The sequence below is a fragment of the Strix aluco genome, chromosome 3 (assembly GCF_031877795.1).
Source record: "Strix aluco isolate bStrAlu1 chromosome 3, bStrAlu1.hap1, whole genome shotgun sequence".
Lineage (NCBI taxonomy): Eukaryota > Metazoa > Chordata > Aves > Strigiformes > Strigidae > Strix > Strix aluco.
The window spans coordinates 115580035-115602309 of NC_133933.1; the positions used below are offsets into that span (position 1 = coordinate 115580035).

Genomic DNA, 22275 nt, shown 5'->3' on the forward strand with positions numbered 1-22275 from the left:
ATAAACAATGGTTAAATAAAATCCAAAGCCCATAAACAATGGTTAAATAAGAAATAATCTAAAGGAATGGTAAAGGGAGGGAAAAGATAATTTCTCTGGAAACATAGTGACTGTATTGTATTCCATCCAAAATGTCTAGCAACAGCAAGGCAGTGTCTTTATGTTAACCACTGAGTAAACTGCATAGCAATTCTCTTTCACCTTCCCCTGGTATAAAATTTGGAATAATGATCTTGTTGCATTTTGCAACTCCTACTTAACTTCCACTGGTGTTTTTAGTTGTGTAAGGATCTAAAACACTTAAGCTCTTCTGCTAGTCCCCAGCTTTAAAAAAAAAAAAAAAAAAATCAAGCAATGAGCAGCAGAGAAATGTAGAAATTCTAGGTTGATCTTCATTATATTTATAATTTTTTCCTGTAGCCAGGGTGATCAGAAACTAACATTTAACTAAAATGATATCCAAGATTCCTCCTCTATCACTTCTAGAACTGTGTCTTAAGAAGATAAACAACTGTCCTAAGACTTGTGATAAAATCAGCAGAATTAGCACAGCATGGATATGTAGCATATTAGGAATATTATGCAGTGAAGATGGAAAACTACAGTGCAGGAGGTAAAAGTACTTCCACACACAGTATGGCAGTCACTTCAAGATTAAACATTTTTTGGGTCACAGGCATTCTTGTCTGTGCTGATTCATCCACACATCACATAATGTCTGATTCTTTTTTCCCAATTAAACAAAATGCAATCTTATTATCTGATTGTTTTTCTGGCAAGGACACTGTGTTTTCTTCTTGAGCTTCTTGAAAAAAGATGCAGATTCTTAAACAGCTGGGCATCCAACAGAAATGATCTCATTCTTTAAATCTGTAGCATCAAAACAAGACAGAAATAACCTTTGAGTGCAATGAATATTTTTGACAAGATTAAGGTCCCATGCAGGAAATGGGACACAGAATTGTTTTTAACTTCTTCAATATGTGCCTCTCAGAAGAAAGCTGAATTGACTTTTGGAAAGGAAGGATGAAGTAGACTTAGAATTTTCTCATGGCTGTACCATAATTAAAGTTATTGTTGCCAAGTTAATTTATACTCCCTAAAAGCCTTTGCTTTCCCCTTTGAATGAGGAATTTGACTGCAGGATAGACTAAGTTTTTCCAGTAGCCTGGGTAATCCCTGTTCTTCCTACCCATCACTAAAACTATTCTTTACATTAGTGTAGTTTTCAGCTGCATGTCAGATCTGAAAGCAGAACTCTTAACAGTTACTGAAATAAATTCCAAAATATTGTGACTAATGCTACAGACAGAGCTATAAATCATCATGCCAATAAAGGGTAAGGTCTAAAAAAGTTATCTTTGTATATGTAAGAAACTAGAATTTTAATTTAAACCCTGAAATATCAGGGTTTTCCAGAGCTCTTTCTGGCTCTATGAGTGCCAGAGCCCTCAGGAAGCAACAGAAGCAGAGATCAGGTATGTGTGCAGCTTCCTGAAAGGTCCTCAGCTCCTGCTTCCTGCACACCACCACTTACTACCAAAGCATTAGGTGATTTCAGAAGTGAGATGAATAACCTAGTTTGCTTCCCTCAGGAATTTTGGGGGGTTTTGGGTTGGGGTTTTTTCAGTTCGGTTTTGGGGTTTTGGTTTTTTTTTTTCTGTCTTAGGAGTTTAAGTAAATTTTCTGGGTAAACTGGAACAGACTAAAGCTCCAAGAAGGAGGGAAACAGCTGTGAATGGATGAAGTGTTCCTGCTCAGAAAGGGCTGTCTTTCTCACATTTACTTGAAAAGTAGTTATACTTCTATACCTGTGCCTGTGTACTCTAGAATATAATTTATTGTAATAACAAATAGGATACTATGGTCTCTGGGAAGAGCTGCAAGTGGCTTTAGAGCAGCAGTGTGGAAAGAGCTACATCCTTCCTGCAGCAGCCAGCAAGAACAGCAGCCAGCCTGGTGTAAAGTCAAACAACAGTCAGTGGTCTTGGTTAATCTCAACCTACATCCCCCTGGAATCCCTGCAGCAAATGGTATTGGACAAACTCCTGTGATGGATCTGCCACAAAGGCTACTCATTACCTGACTTCCTCCCTCAAGCTCCTTTTCCCACATCCTGGCAGTTACCCAGGCTATCAAATGGGGACTAAGTGCCTTTGGTCATTTTTGGGGGAGAGAGAGAATTTAGGAGGAGGCAGGAATTTCAAGGCCAGTAGCTGTGTGAAGAGGACCGCTGTCAAGTGGGTCATGGGGAACGATATCCAGCTAATTGTGGTTTCGCTATCCCATGATCTCAAGTGTCAGAATACAGTGCTCCAGATGGACAACAAACCAGCTGTCCTGCATAAGCATTTCAGGGCCAGGCTGTCCTGTGCACTTCTGTCACAGGCTCAAGACGACTTGGAACTGAGCTCTATAAATATATGTCTCTTACGCTCTCCTCACACATTCTGCAGTTTCTTTGAAGAGCTGACAAAATTGCTTGAAAATACAATAGAGCAGCTATGTAGATGTGGATAATGTAACAAATAATTAGAGCTGGTCAGAAACAAAAACAGATATTTTTTTATATTTTGCCCTAAATCAGGACAAAAAGTAGCATTTTTTTCTGAAATGAGAAATTCTAAAATATTTTGAATTATAATTATAAATATAGAAGTTATACAAAGGCATTGTAACATAGAAGCACAAAGTAACATAGAAGTAATGAAACACTTTTCTTAACATATTAACCTTTTAAGGAGGCAGAACAAAATAATATTCGGTTCATTTTTTTAAATTAATTTTCTATTGAAAATTATTTTTTTTTAACCTGACATTACTCCATTTTAAAGAGAGAGTATTGAAACAGAGCAATCTGCTTCAAACACCATCACCATGCAGCCACCATGTTGGGCTCTTATCAGGCACCTTGTATCACTATAGTCTACACCTGCACAAATAGATACATCCTGGCTTCAGCCACTGTGAGAGGAAGTCACACCCTTTTTGTCGATCAAGAATGGGTCATACAGATATGAAATGGGCAGAGCTATGACCAAAAGCTGAAAGAGCTTTGCCAGACAAGGTTAAGCAGACTCATGCTTTCCCTCAAAATGCTCTATGAATGGAGATACACCAAACCTTTTGTAATGAGAAAAGTTATGCATATGATTTGCATATTCCAATTTTTTATGGTTTTCTAGGAAGCGATGCCTTGGAAAACCTATGTTTTTTCTCGTAACCTCTTCTGTCAGGAATCCTCTGAAGAATGAAATGTAAATCTGAGAAAACTTCAAATCCTGTAGGATAATGCCTCCATTCCAGTGGATTTTTCCACCTTTTTCATGTATTTTCCAGAACTATTCTTTCTCAGCATGAGACCCTGAGAGAGTACTTTGTACCATAGCCCACCTGTCCTGGAAAATGGTGACTGATTTCATGAGCAGCTTCTCACTGACTCAAAGCTCCCATAGGGACATCTTTGGTGGAATACAAGTCCCACTTGAACACAAAACTACCACGAACTCTACAATCAGAAGCTTGCTGCAACACAGAAAAGTGGTTTTGCAAGTCAGCACTTGAACATATTCTTAGAGTTTAGAGACAGAACGTCCTTATGTCTGCTCTTCTGACTACCCATCTATCACAAGCCTTTAAATGGAAAAGCAAAGTTTACATAGTTTGTGAGAGTCCCTCTTGTTCAACTTTCAGGATTCAAGCTCCTCCTGCAGGAGCCTGAGTCTGGTCCCTGCTCCAACTTCCCTTTTCAGATTTCACGCTGCATCCGAATACATCTGAGCTGATCCCCCTGCCACTGTCCTGGGCTCAGGAGAAGAAAGGTGAAGTTTCTTGCCCAAGCAATTATGAAAAGAGATGTTTTGAATGTTGTTCTCTATTGTGTTTCCAAAGTAAGTCTTCTCATCTCTTGATTGTCTGTTCATATGCACTCTGGCAGGTCTACCTGACTGACACCATCTGTTATTCCTGTGCTTGGGGAAAGAAATTAGTCTCTGCAGTCTCTGTAGGGAACCATATAAAAACAAATGCTGAAAACCTAGTTGCTGTCTCTAATATACTGCAAAGGCTTAAATCAGTGATAGTTATATCTTGAGTTGCATTAAATTTAGGCTGTGGGCAAATGCCCAAATCTTTTTGCAAGTTGTTGCAAACATTTGTTGACAATAAATATGTGACATGAGTATCCAGGATGCGTATGAAGAAAAGGTGTTAAAATGACGTTTGTGCCAACAACTGTTTATAATATATCCTTGGAAACTTGTAGATGAAGTATATTTGCTACCTTGACAAAATTTGTGGATTTATTATCTTAAGGTCTGAGCTTTAGGGGAAAAAAAGTCTTTTTAAAAAAGAAAACCAAGAATGCTTTCAATGTTTAAACAACCAGAATAAGTACTGGTTGGGGGTGGGGGGGTGGGAACTATGACTGTTAAAATTAACCCCTGCTTAAAAGAGTCCTTCTCTACACTTTGCCTTTTCATCTGGGATGCATCATTGCTCTGTTGTGATGCTTTGGGCCGATTAGTTTTTTATCTGAACTGATAAAGAACGGTAATCTTTAAGGAAAGACAAGAATATTAATTAATTGTACCAGAATTAACTAGGTGGATTTCATGAGGAAACTTGCTGAAAAGCTTCAAAGGGTTTTTAATAAAATGAGTACTGTAGTTCCTGGGAGCTAAAAAAAAAAAATAATGAGTGCTTAAAGCTTGAAATGTTAGCTCTTATTCATATAAAGTCTGGAGGGTGGTAACCTACAATAGCAGTTACTAATATTCCTACTTCCTTTGCTTTAAGAAGAAATATCTCCATAGCTGTGAAATCGTCAGCTTAGAAAATTCTTAAATTACATACTGTGTAGCTTTATTGGCTGCTTTATTCAAGCAAGAGTTGGCTGACACTGCCATGGTAGTGTCAGAAGCTGTTTGTTTCATTAAACATCTCTCTGATTAGACTGTGGGCAGATATCTTGGCATTAAAGCTATTAGACTGTGGTGAATTTCACTGAGTTTAGGAATACATTTTTCTTAAGCATTTAATTTCTTCTTTCAGACAGTAAAATTAGAATTAAAAACATACTCATCTTTCTTTAATCAAGGTATATTGTGAAGAACCTCCCACACAGCTCTTATTATGTTACTGTGATATTTTTCCTGCTTGCAGGGGACAATAATCCGATGCTTCTCCAGCAGCCATCCTCATGAAAGAGACCTTGAACCTTTTTCTGAAAGATCTGTTCCTATTTGGTGCTGTCAGATTAAGTTTCTCTATTTCAAGATAGCAGTCTTCTGTGGGTGACTGGGGCTTTCCTGTATTTCCTGTTATTTTTTTCTCCTACTAGTTCCAAGTAGAGGGACAGGATCGACATCTTTCTGGAAGTTCTCCGGCGGTTTCCAAAACTGCTAAGTCACAATTAGACATGCAGTACCATGCACCACAGAATTTCTGCCAACCATAGGGGAAGATACAGACTTAACATCTTTCCACCTGAAGATGTTTTCATCGCTGTCCTGAATCAGATACTAATTTATATTCCACAAAGCGAATATAAAATAGTAAATATCAGAGCAGTATCATATTTCCCTTGGATTTATAGCAATATCTATTACCTAGCAAGGTGCAGGGCAAAGGGAATTCATATCCCCTGTATTATACAGACATAGTATCATTGTGGTAAGTGATTTGCACATGTAGCATCTAAACATAATGCAATTTTGAAGGTCATTATCATGGTCTGCTACAATGGTGGTAGATGCCATACAGTCTTAAAAAAAAAAATACAAGAAGCTACCAACAGACACTACGTTATCATTAGTAAGCAGTTTGGCTAAGAGATTTCTGTGAAGATTAAAAATGGTACGTACTCTCTAGTCATAATTATCTCCAGTAATGTGGACAGTAAAGGTCAAAACTGAAATATCTGGCAGACTCAGAGACTGACTGCATGTTGCCATGACCTAATTCTATCCAACTTAGTACAGAGACTTCTTTATCACAACCAGCAAAATGATTCAGTTAGAATGGAAAAAATCTGGTGATTTCTACAATTTCTCTCATATAAGAAGAGAGAAAATAACATCTCTGAGCTGACTATCATCACCACAGTGAACCTGTATCATCATACAAATGCTATCCAGTGGCAGAAAACATTTCCTCACTCACCCTAAAGTCATTGTGATTAGCTAATTAAGTATTTTATGCTGTTAGATGATTGCTTATGTGTAAAGGAGATTTTGTGTCTTCAAGGTTGGCAGCATACATGTGCACACTTCAAATCATACCTTCCCACTGAGCAAACCCAAAGCTGCCTCTAGACACAACCTGTTGCAGCCAGACTCCAAGCATTGGCCTCCGGGCGAAAACGGAGGCGGCAACAGGTTTATGTATGGAATTGAATTGCATTGGTCTTGAGCCCTCAATTAAGCTTGCCTCTGAAAATTATGGAAGAAAAGATTGAGTGGCCTTTTTTCTTTCTTTAGCTATTATTAACTGACATTATTTCTATAGCTCCATTTCCATGCACCTTTTTCCTTGGCTATCAGTTTACCACTGAAAGGAATGGCTAAACAGAGTACCCATGAGGCTGGGATTACCTGCCATCTCCTTCACTTCAGTGACAATTACATGCAGGAAGTAGGGAACTGTAGAACAATGAGATAAAAGAACAAATGTAGTCTTTCACAGAACAACACTGAAGATGATATATCATAGCATGTAGATATAAAGGCTTACTTTGGGAGCAGCTGGGTTTGCAGCCCCAACTGTTATCGATGTGTTCAAGGAGCTATTGTTTTAAACAATGTGTGAGCTTTACTGCCATGGGGACGCCACATACCTGTTCCAATTCCATGAAGAAAAGTACAAATGGCCTTGCTGGTTGCAAAACTATGGAGGACAGTCACCATGAATGAGACTTTGCTTTTTTTGCTTTTCTGTGAAAAAAAGTCAGTAGGCACGATAGAAAGGGTAGGGGAAGATGCTGACTTCCAGAATCTGCAAATGCTAACAGAAAATGTAGTCCAGTGACAGGTAATTTATTTATTGTCATTCTGTTGTGAAATCACCATATTAATTTCCCATTTTTGTAGAAGGATTAGATACTATGCATTCAAGTGGCCTTAAGCGTAGAAATAAACTGTCTTCAGAGGTCAATTAAACTGTCCCTGACAGTGCCCATCATCTTGGTATATGAGAACACATTAATACAGTGAAGGTGGGACACAGTTGGGAGGGATGAATTTTAGAATGCATTTAGTTGAAACTAATGGAAGGTAGGTACAAACCCTAATTGGATAACAATATGCTAAGAGTAATTATTAATGGACCACTGTTAAAATTGAGGGATCAATTAAGTGACATTTTTCTATCAAGCTTGGGGCTATAGGAATCTGGCCCAGGTCCAGTTTCATTCAAAGTTTCATTTCCAGCCTGGATGATGGACTAGAGAACATTCCTATTAAATCTGCAGACTACATGAAACTGCAAGGGACTGAAAGGATATTGTCTGACAGGATTAGAATTCAAAGTGATTTTGGCATATTGGAAAAAATATTCAGAAGATATGAGAGAGAATTCAGAGAAAGTGATGCAAAGCTGTATACTTGGGCAGTGTTTTTACAACCCTAAGTGTGAGATCTAGGCCATGTTTCCACAGTCCTAAGTGTGAGATCTGTGAATTGCTCAATCACCTACCACCACCACCACCTAGCTCAGTAACAGATACAGTGTTTAAGGTCAGCATTTGTAAGCTGTTACTGCATGAGCAACACACCACTTTCACCTCTACCTTGAGCATGAGCAGCAGCAGCAGCAGCAGGCTGGACTACCTGGAAGTGGTCAGAGAGCTGTGTGAAGAGACTGACCCATTCAAAGTACATCACACACATCAAGGTGAGTGCATACCGAAAGTGCCAGTGCAATTGTATGGCAGTCAATGGTACTAAATCTGGGCTGCTGTAGTCCTGCCATCCACAGGACTTCCTAACTACTTTCCCATCCTTTTCTTTTTGCTAGCGCTGCTTCTAATGCAAACACATGATGAGACAGTTCAGGGGGTTGGCTCCACCAAGAAAGTGATTATTCTCAGCCAGAGCAGCTCCTAGAGCCAGCTCACCAAAAAATTGTATGAACTTGTGCAACACAAGAGACAGGAACATGCCTCTGGGATTGAGAGGGACAGCAGGACCATAGCAGCCCAGACGCAATCAGCTCCAGGTACCATAGCACTGTAAAAAGAAAGAGGACTCAACTAAGACTTCTCTGTGAAGAATCCACTCTAGCCATGAAGATAAAGGGACTTTCCCTCCAAAACCATCTTGTCCCATGAGAAAAGAGATGTCTCATAGTTATGAGATGATCTCCAAATATGGGGGGATTAGCTGTAGAAAATGTGCTTGATCACCTGAAAGCCGGAGGAATAGTCCTAAAAAGGAAGAGAGTCAGATCTCAGACTAACCTTAACAGGAGTCCCCTTTGCTGCTGTCTCCTGCATGGTATTTGCAGGAGCACAGAGGAGCAGATGGCACAAGGCAGAGAGCGAGAAGCCCAAATGGAGCCATGGTCACCACCTGTGCCTGCCACAGCTTGTTCACTCACTCGGGATAAATGGGAGGGGCAAATTGTGCAGAATGCCCTGAACTACTACCTCATGCAAAATCCCTGACTGCTGCTTGCTGTGCTGTGAAATTATGCATATGCTGGAGTGAAAGCAATAAACAATTGTTTTCTGCAAATCTTGCTCCCGGTCTTTTTTAAATGGTGCTTGGCCTGCTTTGCATGATAGGCCCCCAGCCTATGCCAGACCAGGCATAGGGCTGGCACAGCCTATATCCCAGAGGCTGTTATTCCCAACACTGTCTTAATAGCCCCCAGAATTATTGTTGCAACTTTTCTGCTTGGCAAAAGAAAAGTGCAAACACAATCCTAATTTGTTAAAGTGTAACAAAGTTTGTTAAAATGTAACAAAGGGCTGAGCTACACAGACAGTTGCAGTTCTGAAAGACAGAGCGTATGGGCAACTGCAATGGTTTGTCCCAGACTTGGCGTGTTGCACCATGTGTCCCGCTGAATCCATCCCATCTAGTGACCCTTACAATCTGCTGTTCCTTAATAGGAGGTATTTTTCAGCACTAGAAGGAATCTTGGTCTTCTGGGGAAATATATCAACTGCCATACTCGGGACACAAATGCCAAGGGCGGTGTGGTGGAGGAAGCTGCAAATATGCAGAATGTGGCAGCCAATGCAGCGCTCTCTTGGCCACTGGCGTTAACTCTCCATCATCTGCTTTCTCACTTCAACAAAAGCATGGAAGACACGATCACCTGGACAGAATCCATAAGGGAGCAATAAGCAATTGGAGGTCTAGAAACATAGGGAAAGACTGGAAGAATAAGGCCTATTTATTCTGCAGAGAAAAGACAAAGGAAAGCCTCATAATAGTCTTCAAAATTTTCTAATGTGAGTAGAGCACTGGAATAAACTGTTTGCAGTGATTACACTCATTCTAAGTCTTTAGGAGCTGCTCAGACAAGGCCTCATGAGGAACATGGTGGTACAATCTTGGGGTGAATTGATGGGCTGTGCCACCTCTGCCTAAATCTTTATGAATTTATAATTAATACACATCATTGTATTTGCATCCTAGAGCAGACAAAGCAATAAAGAGATTCATTAGATAGAGGATTACAGGGCTTTAGTTAAGGATATTGCTGTAATCAGAGTCCCCTCTTATTACACTGAAAGGATTCTCACTCAGAAATCAGAGGCCCAGACAACTCTGCAGGCCATACTACTGATGCTGTTCCTCTTCAGTCTTCAAGTTATTACTCAATTGCTCTTTTAATTACCTTTATTATAATTTGTTTTAATGAATTTTACTCAAATAAAAATTAATTACTCATATTTACTAAAACCAGATATATTTTATAACTTGTGTTTGTATTAATAGAGTATGTTGCCACCATTTGGGCACTGATCTGTGGATTTAATACTGCTAAACCACATTCAGTTCTTCATCCAGCTCTTCTTAAGTCCTTCAGTGTATTGTACTAACAAGTATGCTCTGGAGAAATGCTTCTGGAATCACCTCCTGTTTTTTAAGATAGCATTAGAATGGTTCCAGTAATTATTCTGTCAATCAAAGCCATTTTACTGAACTACCTGCATGATCTGATTTGACTATGCAAAGTAATGATAACAATGAAATAGAAGATCAGCATAAGAACTGCTTCAACAATCCCTGACTCCTCACTTAAGTCCTTCTATGGAAATGTTCATTTTGCTAAGCTTCTCCTCTTTTTGCTGGTCCTTTAGCAGATATTTGGTCCTTTTACTGGCGCATTTGTGTACCTGAATCTCATCGCTTGCTTCCTTTCAACTGCCTGGGTGTGCTCACACGGTGCTACAAGGAGGAGGAAGCCTGGAAGCAGTCCCTGTTGCCTCCAAAAGGACAGGCTGAAATGTTGTTTAGTGCTTTGCTATTGCTCATACTTCAGTGCTGAATGACAACGTGGTGTACAAGCTATGATCATCTGATTCCAGATTTTGTGGTGGTAAAATGAATTCTGTGAGAACAGACATCCTGGCACACTGCAGGTTTCTTCTGGATCCTATTAATATTTCCTATCCCCTGCTTCCAAGCACACATTTTTACTGTCTTCTGATCGAAGAGGTTAGCCAGTTTTCTGGGTTCTAGGTGGGTCATTCCAGGGAGAAGGGGGAGCTGACATTGGGGCAATTACTGTGTTTCTTCCCTTTATTTACAAACAGGTTCTCTTTCTCTACAAGAAAACTCAAACTACAGCTCCCATCCCCAAGTCTCTCATATCCAAAACCTGAATAAAAATCTTTTTCTTTCTCAGCTTTTGCTCAGGCCACAGTACCAGACTTCTGTGGGTGTGTCCTACTCCATATTTATTTATCCAAGTGATGTTTCTGCTTCCTTTTGTAAAGACAAGCAAAAAAGAACAAAGCAATACCCAACAAATTCCTTTGCTGATATATGCTTTCTTTTGGGTGGGGTCTGCTGTTGTTTCAGCTGCTTTTTTTCCATTAAAGTGTTTAGTAACTTCTTAGAGTTAATCTTAAATGAGGAATCCTATAATGTTCTGTCATAACAACATACTCACCCTTGCTGAATGTGCTGATAAATTCTGATTTTTTAGTGTAGTATAGGACTTCAGGCCAAGTGGAGAAGAATATCGTAAGACAACCCTTTCATTTTTCATCTGAATGTTGCAGAGGTTTCAAATACGCTTAAATTAGCTTTGTAGACTGTATTTCCCTTGGTCTTTGTCTTCTCTTCTGTTTATTTATACTATTTTAGCCCCTCCAGCAACACTCAATAAATAATAATTTCCTTTCTGTTAAAATCTACCATTGTATAATGTTTATTCCAATGCATGTTTACTACTGTTTTAGCTGAAAATCACCATCACCACCAGCCTGAGGAAGCTAATTCAAGAAGTTGTTAGAGCAGGCTAGTGATTAAGAATTTAACTCACAGAAACTAGGAAAATGAAAGCAAACATGGCTACAGTTCAGCTGTGTAGTATATACATAATCCCACATGAAGTGAAAGTCAAAGAATTTATTATTTATACTACACATTGCATACAGAATCAAAATACTCTTAATGTAATAACAATTTTGATAAGCATATGACTGAAGAAGCCAACAGAAGGGTATTTCCCATTGATACCGAGTCAGTAAGTCTGATTCAGCTCAAGGCTGATTTCCAGTTTGCAGACTCAATAGACTTCCAGTCCTAGTGGAGGACAGGCTAACAGCACATTTTTCCAACAGAAAACTTCTCAGAAAGAACAGATAAGATCTTGGGATTTTTGAGATATTTTAAAAATTAATGTGCCCTGCCCATTCAAAGGACAGAAGATTTCTTAGTATTCATTGAGCAGAATTGTTCTTTCCTTTTCTCAGATTGAAAATAAAAGTTCATTGAGAGATTTTATACTAGAAATGCATTCTAGTGGCATGTAATGTCTTGGCTAGCAGGTGACAAGAGCAGCTTAAAAGATGAGCTTCCAGCCAGATATTCAGTCTTGCTATAGTCCACCTTTAATATGCTACTCATGCAGTTTTACTACTGCCTCCCCATAGTCATACCAGTAAGTACATTTTCTTCCTTTGAAATAATACACTTTTCTGTATGTACATATCTCATCTGAAAAGCTTTAAATCATCCTAGGGCCTCCTTAACAAGACAGACCCCAACACAAATTCTTTCTTTAAATCTTTGTTGGCAAGTTCCTCATGAGACATACAGTAAATTCACTCAAATAAAAAACAGGTCATCCCACTGTACCTTGCCACTGAATCATTGCATACCTCCCATTTCTGGGCTTCAGATGGAAGTACTGTGTTTTGCCACTCCATTACATTTTAGCTATTTTCCTTTTATAAAGTGAGTCCAAAGAATCACCAAATCAAAGTTCTCCACTTGTTCTGATGATAGTTTTTATAACTTATTGGCATAAATGAAAGTTTTGTTATAAAATGAGGTCAATAAAAGACTGCTATATTAGGTCACTGAAGAGCTCGTGTAGTGCCTGTTGTACATTGTCAACTAGAAAAAGTCAGCTACCAGTAAAAAACCATGACAACAGCAACATTAATAATAATGATGCTTAGCTACCTCACCATTGTGTGGAGTTTTCCACAAAACCAGCACTTTTCATGCAAATACGAAGTCAGAACCTGCTAATAATAATTTATGAAAGTGACATACTGTTTTGCCACAAACAAGCATTATGTTAATGCACAAAGTCTAAACACTCTTTTGGACTAGATAATTATCCCCACTGTACTTCTGGAAAGGCAGAATTGTACAAAGGAGAACTGCACTAGCTCAGACACATGGTGAAACAGTGGCACAACTGAGACCTCGGTGCTTGTGGGTACCTTTTATTATTACTGTAAAATAATAGTAATTTGTGGTAACATGAGACAGATCCCTTCTTCTGCAAACTCCTCTAACACTGCTTTCATTTTCGTTCCCAGAGTTTTCCAGATAGTGACTGTAGTCTATAGCAGAGCTGAGCTAACATCACACAGCACCATGGAAAAACAGAGGATTATAACAAATAATGCACATAGCCTGTCACAGGGAACTCAGAATGAGGATAGAGAGAGGTTAAGCACCAGCAAGAGGTCATTTTATGTAAATAGAAGTGGAGAGCACTGAATTTAGTCAGCTGATTATTTATCTCGTATTAAATTTTGCTTGAATATTTGGCTGTGGGATACAAAAATGCTAATGTGACTCTATGGATATTCTTGAAAGCAGAATAAATTTGAAGAGTAGATAGATAATCTCATAGAAATAAATACTTTGGACCATGGTAAAATGGCACTCATGACAATACCACTTAGACATTAGAGATATTACAATAATTGGTTTCATGTAAAACAGATAGCTAAAGACATTGGATTAGTTCCCAGGAGTGTGCTAGAATACATCATTGAAGATGGGTTCTTTAATTGAATGCATATAGGAATAGATATAACAGCTTGAGCCATACACAGTATGTCACAAACCTTAACAATTATGGCTACATTTCATTTTGCACACCATCCCATCCCCATAAAATAGCTTGCTCCAAATTTAAAGGTACAGAATCCAATCTATTTGCTTAAGTGGAGTTTTACATTCTTTGCGGAAGGAAACACATCATCCTGCTTTTTACTGAAAAGAACCCAGTACAGTCCTGGAGCAATATAAATAATAAATCTCTCTCTTACACATTTATAAAGAATCCATCAGTATGATACATATTTAACATACATGCACTTTAAATTTCATTATACATGTATGTGAAAATTAACTCCACTTTCTGGGTTTCCATAAATTGTCCTGTATAACTAGTCTATAAATATGGGCTAAGTGTTTTTATTTTCATTTTCCATTGAAAAACTGTTTGCAGCTACGTTTATCCTTTTCCTACTTGGGAAAAGTGGTATCTCTCCATGTTTTTAAAAGGGGATGCCAATATCTAGACTGGGTTTTTTGATTAAGTGCAGGAAATTAAGAATTTTCACTGGTAGAGTGTACCTACCCTGTTCTGATTTTGCAGTTCTACATGTGGAAAAGTAAACACAGAGCTACTCAAGCCATAAGGACCACAGACCACTCTGATCAAATAATCAGACATCCTGCATTAAAATATTTCCTCCAAATTTATTTTTCTTTTCCAGAAAGATAGGTATCACAAAGCAAATCATCTCTACCTTCAGCCAAGAACAACTATGCACTGTAATGGCTCTCTTAGGAGAGTTATCATAAGACAATAGCTTTGGAAATAAAGTGTTGTGTTGTCTGTTAGTGTAAAGATAATGAAAATATGTGAATGGAAATCATGTGACTTCCTTGGAATGTTATATTACATCTCTTGATTGACTCTCATAAATTGCTTTCAAATTACTGCACTAATTCTTCTCCCTTGGTTAGAGATGAAACAATGTAGTATTTACTCAACAAATTTTCCAACACTTAAAAAATGCTTCAGAAAAAGTCTGAGCTGCTTTCAAAATGGCATATGTGCTTTGAAGCATTCATTATAAGTTTCTGCAGAATCTATTATTGTCTTACAGGACAAAATTAGATTTTAAAGCCATAAATGTCAAATTAGGTTGCTTGCAGTTTGCACCAGAGTTAGCCTCATTTCAGAGGTGTTCAGAAACCACACACTCCATTCACAACTGTGGAAACTGTGGTGGCTCTGTTTTTCTGAAATGAATTTCAGACTGTGTTACATTATTTATAGATATTGTTAACCTAAACCTAAATGAATCACACAGAAATAATGATCAAATCTTGCTTCTTTAATTCACGAAGATAATCTAATTCAGATGAGTGAGACTGGTCATATGGAGGATAACAAAGCAAGAAAGATTTAGATTTGGATCTGTAAGTTTAATACGAATACTGTTCAGATATTTTTAGTTTAGGCTAGGAAAAGCTAACAGTCAATTAATAAGCTGAGCTCAGAGAGCCTGAATCTCCTGGGCAGCCCCCCTGTTGGTCCCAGGAGGAGGTGGATTGCATCAGCTCTCAATCTGGTGAATATACTTTCCATGACACGCCATTCATGCACACGACAATTATGGGGCAAATTCTCATGCTCAGCTTACTCTGACCCATATGGACAGTCTAGTTCTGCGGAGCCAGATTTTCTTCATGTACCGCTACTTGGGATGCTAATGCAGACGAATTAAGTGGCTGCCTTAGGCTCCTTAGATGCATCACAGCAAGCAACTGCACTGCCTACAAGCGCTACTGCATTTGAATTCTTAATGGCAAGTCATGTGTTAGTATTTATTTTTTTATTTCCTTCATATGATACTGTAAATGTTAATGTTAGCATAAATGAAGGATTTTTTAAATTATTATTTTTCATCAGATAAACTTACTAGCTACTACACCAAGCAACATGCTGGCATGTGATTTGTTTCTCTTCATTGATAATATGCTCATAGCTTTTTGTGCCAAGGCATGAAAATTTCATTACTTACAGCACAGAGTATTACACCTCCTTGTATTCTAAGTGTCAGTATTTTCTTGATGGACTAATTAAACCATTTTTTGAGGCAGCAACCTCTTTTTTTTATTTTAAGGCACATCACGATTGTTCCCTTTTTCTTCCTATCCAGACCTTAACAGTGGATTGTTTTCTCTTTCTCCTCTGGGTACTGATGATACATTCTTTTAGTCACTGAGAACTGTGTACTCATTACCACTTTTCACTACCTTTTAGTCATTAGATAGTGACACCAAAAGAAAGACTGGCAGGTATCTTAAAAGAGTTCATGCAACTCTGCTCAAACACAAATAAAGCTGATGTAAAAGGACTGAACTTTGTGGCATCCACAAGTCTGTACATTTCTATTGAAGTTCGTCACTGTCTGCCGCTAATCCTACAAGGCTTGGCAGGGATCAGCTGCTGATAACACCAATGAAAGAGAGTCTTTGTTATAACACTCTTGGTTTTTTGTACATATTGAAGACCTTGTAAGCCTCATTCAGATTGTCTGTTACTTAGCAAACATTAATAGTGTATATAATTTAGTGCTTCAGACAAATATGTATTTTTCTCTTTGTTTTTTCCCATTATTTCCATTAATCACAAATGTTTTTATTTACAGTAAATGCTTATGATTTAATTCTCTATCCACATTTGGCCTTCTCTTTAGTGGCAAAATACTGATTGCATTGATAAAGTTCAAAGCTAGAATGTTTTGCCTGTAGTGGATTTATTATTACCATTATAAATGTTATCTTCAAAGAGTTAAGGTTAGTTAGTTATCCCAGTCCTCCCTGTTTAATGAAATTATTTTGTTTCCTTAAACTGCGTTTAATAAGTAATAAGGGAAACTGGAAAATTAATATACATCTTGATGTATTGATTTAGTTTTAGTTCATTCTATTTTCTCTCTGAAGTCTATAAGCCTTCAGGTCCTATCTAATCTACTCATTTCTGGCATGCGCATCTTTCTACTGCCTAAGCGCCTCTGCTGTTCTTGAAAAAGCTTCAGAGATTATTTAAATCTTTATGCTTTGCTTTTTCAGCTGTTTACCTTTTCCCACATAATTTTATTATGTACTTCAAAACATTATAATTGTACTCTAAGAAACGCCATTATCATATAGAGTCTAACTTAACACTGAACAGCATTATCCAAGCATAGTCCCTGCATCCGTTGTCCTGCAACTGCAGGAACACTGCCAGACCCTCCCATGAATTCTAAAAGTGCCTGGCAGCAATTCCATACTTAGGACTGCATTTTAAAATGGAGAGCTACTAGTGTTGGACAGTAATGACTTAGTAATAGGTTGGGCATAAACAGTTAAGATGCAAGCAAAGTTAAGACTGTAGCGCCATGCTAAGTGTAATGAGAGCAGACTGCATAATTATTTAGATGACAGCACAGATCATACAATAGTGTGCTTAAAACCCACAAAATGCGAAATTCAAACCTACAGAGTGCAGGGCCACTGTGACTGAAGCAGCTAGATTTAGCAAATTGAGGTGCCAGTCATAGCATTAGTTAACATATTTAGGATGAGCCCAACAGTTCAGGAGAGATCCATATTCAAAAACAGGTTCCTAAACACAACGCCAAGAGATGAAGAGCCGATCTCTGTACATCAGTCTCACCCCTTGTCCTGGTTTAACCAGGATAGGGTTAAGTTTCCCCAGCAGTGGGGGGGAGCTCTAGCCGGGTTATTCAGATACCATGCGGATGTCACATCCTGGCGGGTCACATTTTTCCTGGCGCAGGAGTGCGGTGCACTCGTGGTTTTGTACATCGTGCTTCTCACTGCTGTATTTGGTAGCTATTTTGCTCTGTTCATTGCTATCACTATTACTGTTATTGTTATTGTTGTTGTTTGTTGTGTTGCTATTGCATTATTGTATTAAACCTTTCCTTATTTCAGTCTTGGGGCTTTGTATTTCACTCCCTTGGTGGGGGAGGGACAGTGGCTGCGTGGTCTCAGACCCCGGCAGGGGCTAAACCACCACACCCCTTTATGGGTATCAGACATGAAGAGATGGGTAAGCGCATCAGCAGTTAAACCGAACTACAGGAGAACAGCGATTGTATTAACTGAAGTACTTTTTGTTCCATTTTTCTCAAAGGAAATTAAAAATGTCTTCTTAGATTAATTTTGGTTTTAAATTGAAATTAGAATGTTTCCCTTTCAGAAGCTAAATACCAAGAAAGGGAGGTTAGACTTATAGAACTGGTGCAGAAGACACGGTTGTTTTTAAAGTGCAACGCTTACAACATTCTTCTAGTCATTCTCAAACTCATCTGTCCTAAGGGATTTTAAAACACAGGCTACATTTAGTAGAGCATACTGGTGTACGTTAGTACTGTCCTATCTCCCAAAGTGTGCTTACACATCTGATGGAAGACTTCGGGAATTCAAAACCTATGCCAAGGACTGTTCTAACAACTTGCCAGTATAGCTGATCGCACCCCAGGACATATGCTGTATTTTTGTACCTTTAACTTACCACTACAGATACGAAAAGCTGTCCTTCTCAATGGTGGTGCACCATGCTCTGTTTTTCAGTGAGGCTGTTCTCTGTCTTGCCGGCTCAGTTGCATCAATTACTTAAACATTTTCTGAAAAAAGAGGGACAATGTCTTAAGTCTAGAAGGCAGAGAACTCACCTAAGCCATAGATTTGAATTGCTGACTTCTGTATCTCAAGACAAACTCCCTGATGTAAAAGAAAAATTTCCAAACTCTCTAGAGTTTGGGAACTGGCTATTAAGGGAAAATTAAGACAGATATATTCACAATTCTAAATACACTGCCCATCAGTCTCGAAGCACTTCCTATTTGATAACTCCAGAAAATAAGACCCACAACTGAATCAAAGTTTTGTAACTAAAATCCTGATACACAAAGCACAGTCTGAAATGGAAGACAGAATGGCTGCACCAATACTACCCTGTAAAATCATCCTCAGAGACAGCATCAAGGTCAAATCAACCAACTCTGATTTTCTCAGTGAGAAAATACCCCTACATCAAATGTCAGACACTTATACCCATACTCATCTCAGCCCAAGGTTGCTAGCCACTCAAAACCTTCCTTCTATACTGCATGCTTTAGAAAAGCCTGCTGCTGCAATTCCCTTTCCGCAATCAGAGGAGCAACTGAGATAGGCAATGATCACACTCTTGAATAACCACTACTGCCTGTGGCCAGTACGCAAGAACACAGGAGCACACAAGTAAAAATACAACATTAATTCAAGATTTAATATTCTCTTCACTTCAAGGGGAACACACTGCATAGCCTAGAGCTGATCTGCATTCTGAATCTTCTCCAATCTGCCACCCTCCAGCAAAGAGATGGACTGGCAATATACTGTAGAGATGAGATGAATTTTTCCTTTGTCCTCTCAAGAGCTGCCAAACTCCATGGACAGCTCAGCTCTAAGTTTTAAGCAGATGTCACAAATACAGTTCATCAGGTGGTCCTGCATTAGCATGACTCATTCTGTAGGATGGACAAGAAAGGATACACTACTCCTTTATCTTCACTCTCTTTCTGTCCTCACCAATTCCTCTTCTTTTTCACCTCCTGACCTTTCTGAAAGACCACTTCCTTGCTATCACACCATTCAATGCTACTGGCTATTAACCCTCAAACTCTGGTACAAGTTTTGTGAGGTCCTTCAGATCACACAAGTCCATTTCCAAGAAGGAGCTGAGCTGGAACTCCATGTGGGAGCCTGAGGCTTGGGCTACCATGCGACCCTTGGAAATTGGCCAAGGCAGGGGAGGCAGGCTTGGTATTTGCCTCAAGCTGATGTCTCACACTCAACAATCTCATGGTATCATAGTGTAATAAACCAGGTGTCATTGCCATTCTGATACTGTGATGCCTGGTAAAGCACCTCCTTGCTGAGATGCCTTAGAAGCGTGGAGAGTAGGCCATCTTGGCAACAGTGCAGACAGCACTAATCCATAAGGACAGTCCTAATTTTTGTCCACTCCCAGCCTTCATTCTCAGTTCCTCTTTCTCTAGCAGTTAACTCCTGGGTTGAAGTTTGTAGGCCATTAAGACACTTCATACTAACTTATTCCACATTTCAGTATGCCAAATACCAGAAGATAACATTAAGAAAAAACAAATATGGATGGAAATTTATTAAAAGTATGTGTAACCTCAAAAGATAGCCAAAAAAGATTTGTGGCAGTTAGATTCAGAAGTGAGAATTGGGGCTTTCCATTGAAAAGGTCAACAGTCAATTTGACTGGGCGTAACCAGCAGACTTTTGTGTTATGCTGCTTTCCTGACAACTTACCTAGATAAGGCAGTACTTCCTCTCTGACTACAAAAAGAAGAGCTCTGCTCTAAGACAGGGTTCTTCTTGCACTGGACTCATACCATACAAAAGTTTTCAAATACAGCTATCCTAGTATTTTTTACAAATTTGTGAAAACTCTGTAAGATTTCCTCCCTAATATTCTGGGCACATCTTAGCGATCTCCAAGAAAAGAATAGTTTTTGACTATAAACTTTTTTCTCTGTCATTGTCCATTGTCCATACCATTGAGCCTGCTGTTGACAGCAGGCTCAATATGAGTCAGCAGTGTGCCCTGGCAACCAAGAGGGCAAACTGCATCCTGGGGTGCATCAAACACAGCACAACCAGCCGGTTACAAGAGGTGATTATCCCACTGCATTCAGTGTTGGTGCGGTCTCACCCTGAGTACTGTGTGCGGTTCTGGCCCCACAATTTAAGAAGGATGTGAAGGTCCCTGAGTGTGTCCAGAGGAGGGCAACAAAACTGGTGAAAGGGCTGGAAGGAATGTCCTATGAGGAGCGGCTAAGGACCTTGGGTTTGTCTAGTTTGGAGAAAAGGAGGCTGAGGGGCAACCTCATTGCTCTCCACAGTTTCCTGAGGAGGGGAAGTGGAGAGGGAGGTGCTGAGCTCTTCTCCCTGGTACCCAGTGACAGGACACGTGGGAATGGTTCAAAGCTGCATCAGGGGAGGTTTAGACTGGACATTAGGAAGCATTTCTTTACCAAGAGGGTGGTCAAACACTGGAACAGGCTTCCTAGAGAGGTGGTCAAGGCACCAAGCCTGTCTGTGTTTAAGAGACATTTGGACAATGCCCTTAAAAACATGCTTTAACTTTTGGTCAGCCCTGAATCCATCAGGCAGTTGGACTAGATGATAATTCTGAAATGAAATTTCCAACTGAAATTTCTTTTCTTTTCTATTCTATTCTATTCTATTCTATTCTATTCTATTCTATTCTATTCTATTCTATTCTATTCTATTCTATTCTATTCTATTCTATTCTATTCTATTCTATTCCGTTCCGTTCCGTTCCGTTCCGTTCCGTTCCGTTCCGTTCCGTTCCATTCCATTCATGTAGTCATGGGTTTGTGCTACACAAACTATGTCTTCTCAGTATAACTTGAGGGAATGACCTCCACAGAATCCTTCCTGTCTGAGAGCCTTTTGAGGCATGGGTTGGCCTAAGTTGTACAGATTCTGTAGGCTCTTTCCCTACTACTCAGAGCTGCTATAAGCACTTCCCCCAGGAGGATGCCACCCTTTGTAGGTCTGAAATGCCAAACTAGCCAAGTACAAGTGTCAGGAGCACCTGCAGAGCAGGACCTTGCTCAGGCAGAATTCAAGAGCAAAACCATGACCTCTGAAGGGAGTTCCTTTCTGCACTGCCTAGGGCCTGCCATGTCCCCCCCATCACCAAGCAATTGTCCTGCAGAGTAAACTAATATTTCCTACCATTTTCCATGGATTTCCATGGCATCCAAGGCAACTAGTTCATCACTGCCAGATATTCCCATTCAAGGCAGGTCATCTGGCCTAAATTTGAATAGGTGAGGACTTTACTATACACGGATAGGAGAATTCAGGCTAGAAGACTTATTTTTGTTTCTAAATGTATTCTCCACTTTAAAGGTCATCATATTTTATTTAACAGACATTAATGAAGTACATGATCACATATGTTTCATTCTTGATTGGAAGCCTGGCTTTGGGAGACAAATTAGAGTTATGCTCTTTTCATAGAATCACAGAATCATAGAATACCAGGTTGGAAGGGACCTCAAGGATCATCTGGTTCAACCTTTCCTGGCAAAAGCTCAGTCTACACAAGATGGCCCAGCACTCTGTCCAGCTGAATCTTAAAAGTGTCTAGTGTTGGGGAATCCACCATTTCCCTGGGGAGATTATTCCAATGGTTTATTGTTCTCATTGGGAAACATTTTCCTCTTGTGTCCAGTCAGAATCTCCCCAGGAGTAACTTGTACCCATCTTTTCCATGTGACTCTTTGTACAAAGGGAGTCTCCATCACCTTTCTAGCCACCCTTTAAATACTGCAACATGGTGATAAGGCCTCCCCTTTTTTTCTAAAGGCCACACAAACCCAATTTTCTCAGCCTTTCCTCATATGACAGGCTTCCCAGTGCTTTCATCACCTTTGTGGCCCTCTCTTGGACCCTCTCCAGCATTTTTTGTATAGCGGGGACCAAAACTGAACACGGTATTCCAGGTGTGCCCTGACAAGAGCTAAGTGGGGCAATGACTTCTTTATCTCTGCTGGTGATGCCCTTGTTGATGCAACCCAGCATCCTGTTGGCTTGCTTTGCCACTGCAGCACACTGTTCACTCATATTGAGCTTGTTGTTCACCAGGACGCCCAGGTCTCTTCCAGAGAGCTGCTCCCCTGCCAAGTAGATCTCAGCCTATGCTGCACTC

At 39.5% G+C, this 22275-nt stretch overlaps 1 long non-coding RNA gene across 1 annotated transcript in view; it reads right to left on the bottom strand.

The window, feature by feature from the left end:
* Positions 1-789: 789 nt before the first annotated feature.
* Positions 790-22275, bottom strand: part of LOC141921392 (uncharacterized) — a 29203-nt gene continuing 7717 nt past the window's right edge. The window contains exons 2-3 of the long non-coding RNA XR_012622680.1: positions 18034-18145; positions 790-870 (exon numbers count right to left, since the gene is read on the bottom strand). This is a non-coding gene — a long non-coding RNA (uncharacterized LOC141921392). The remainder of the gene's footprint in view (positions 871-18033; positions 18146-22275) is intronic.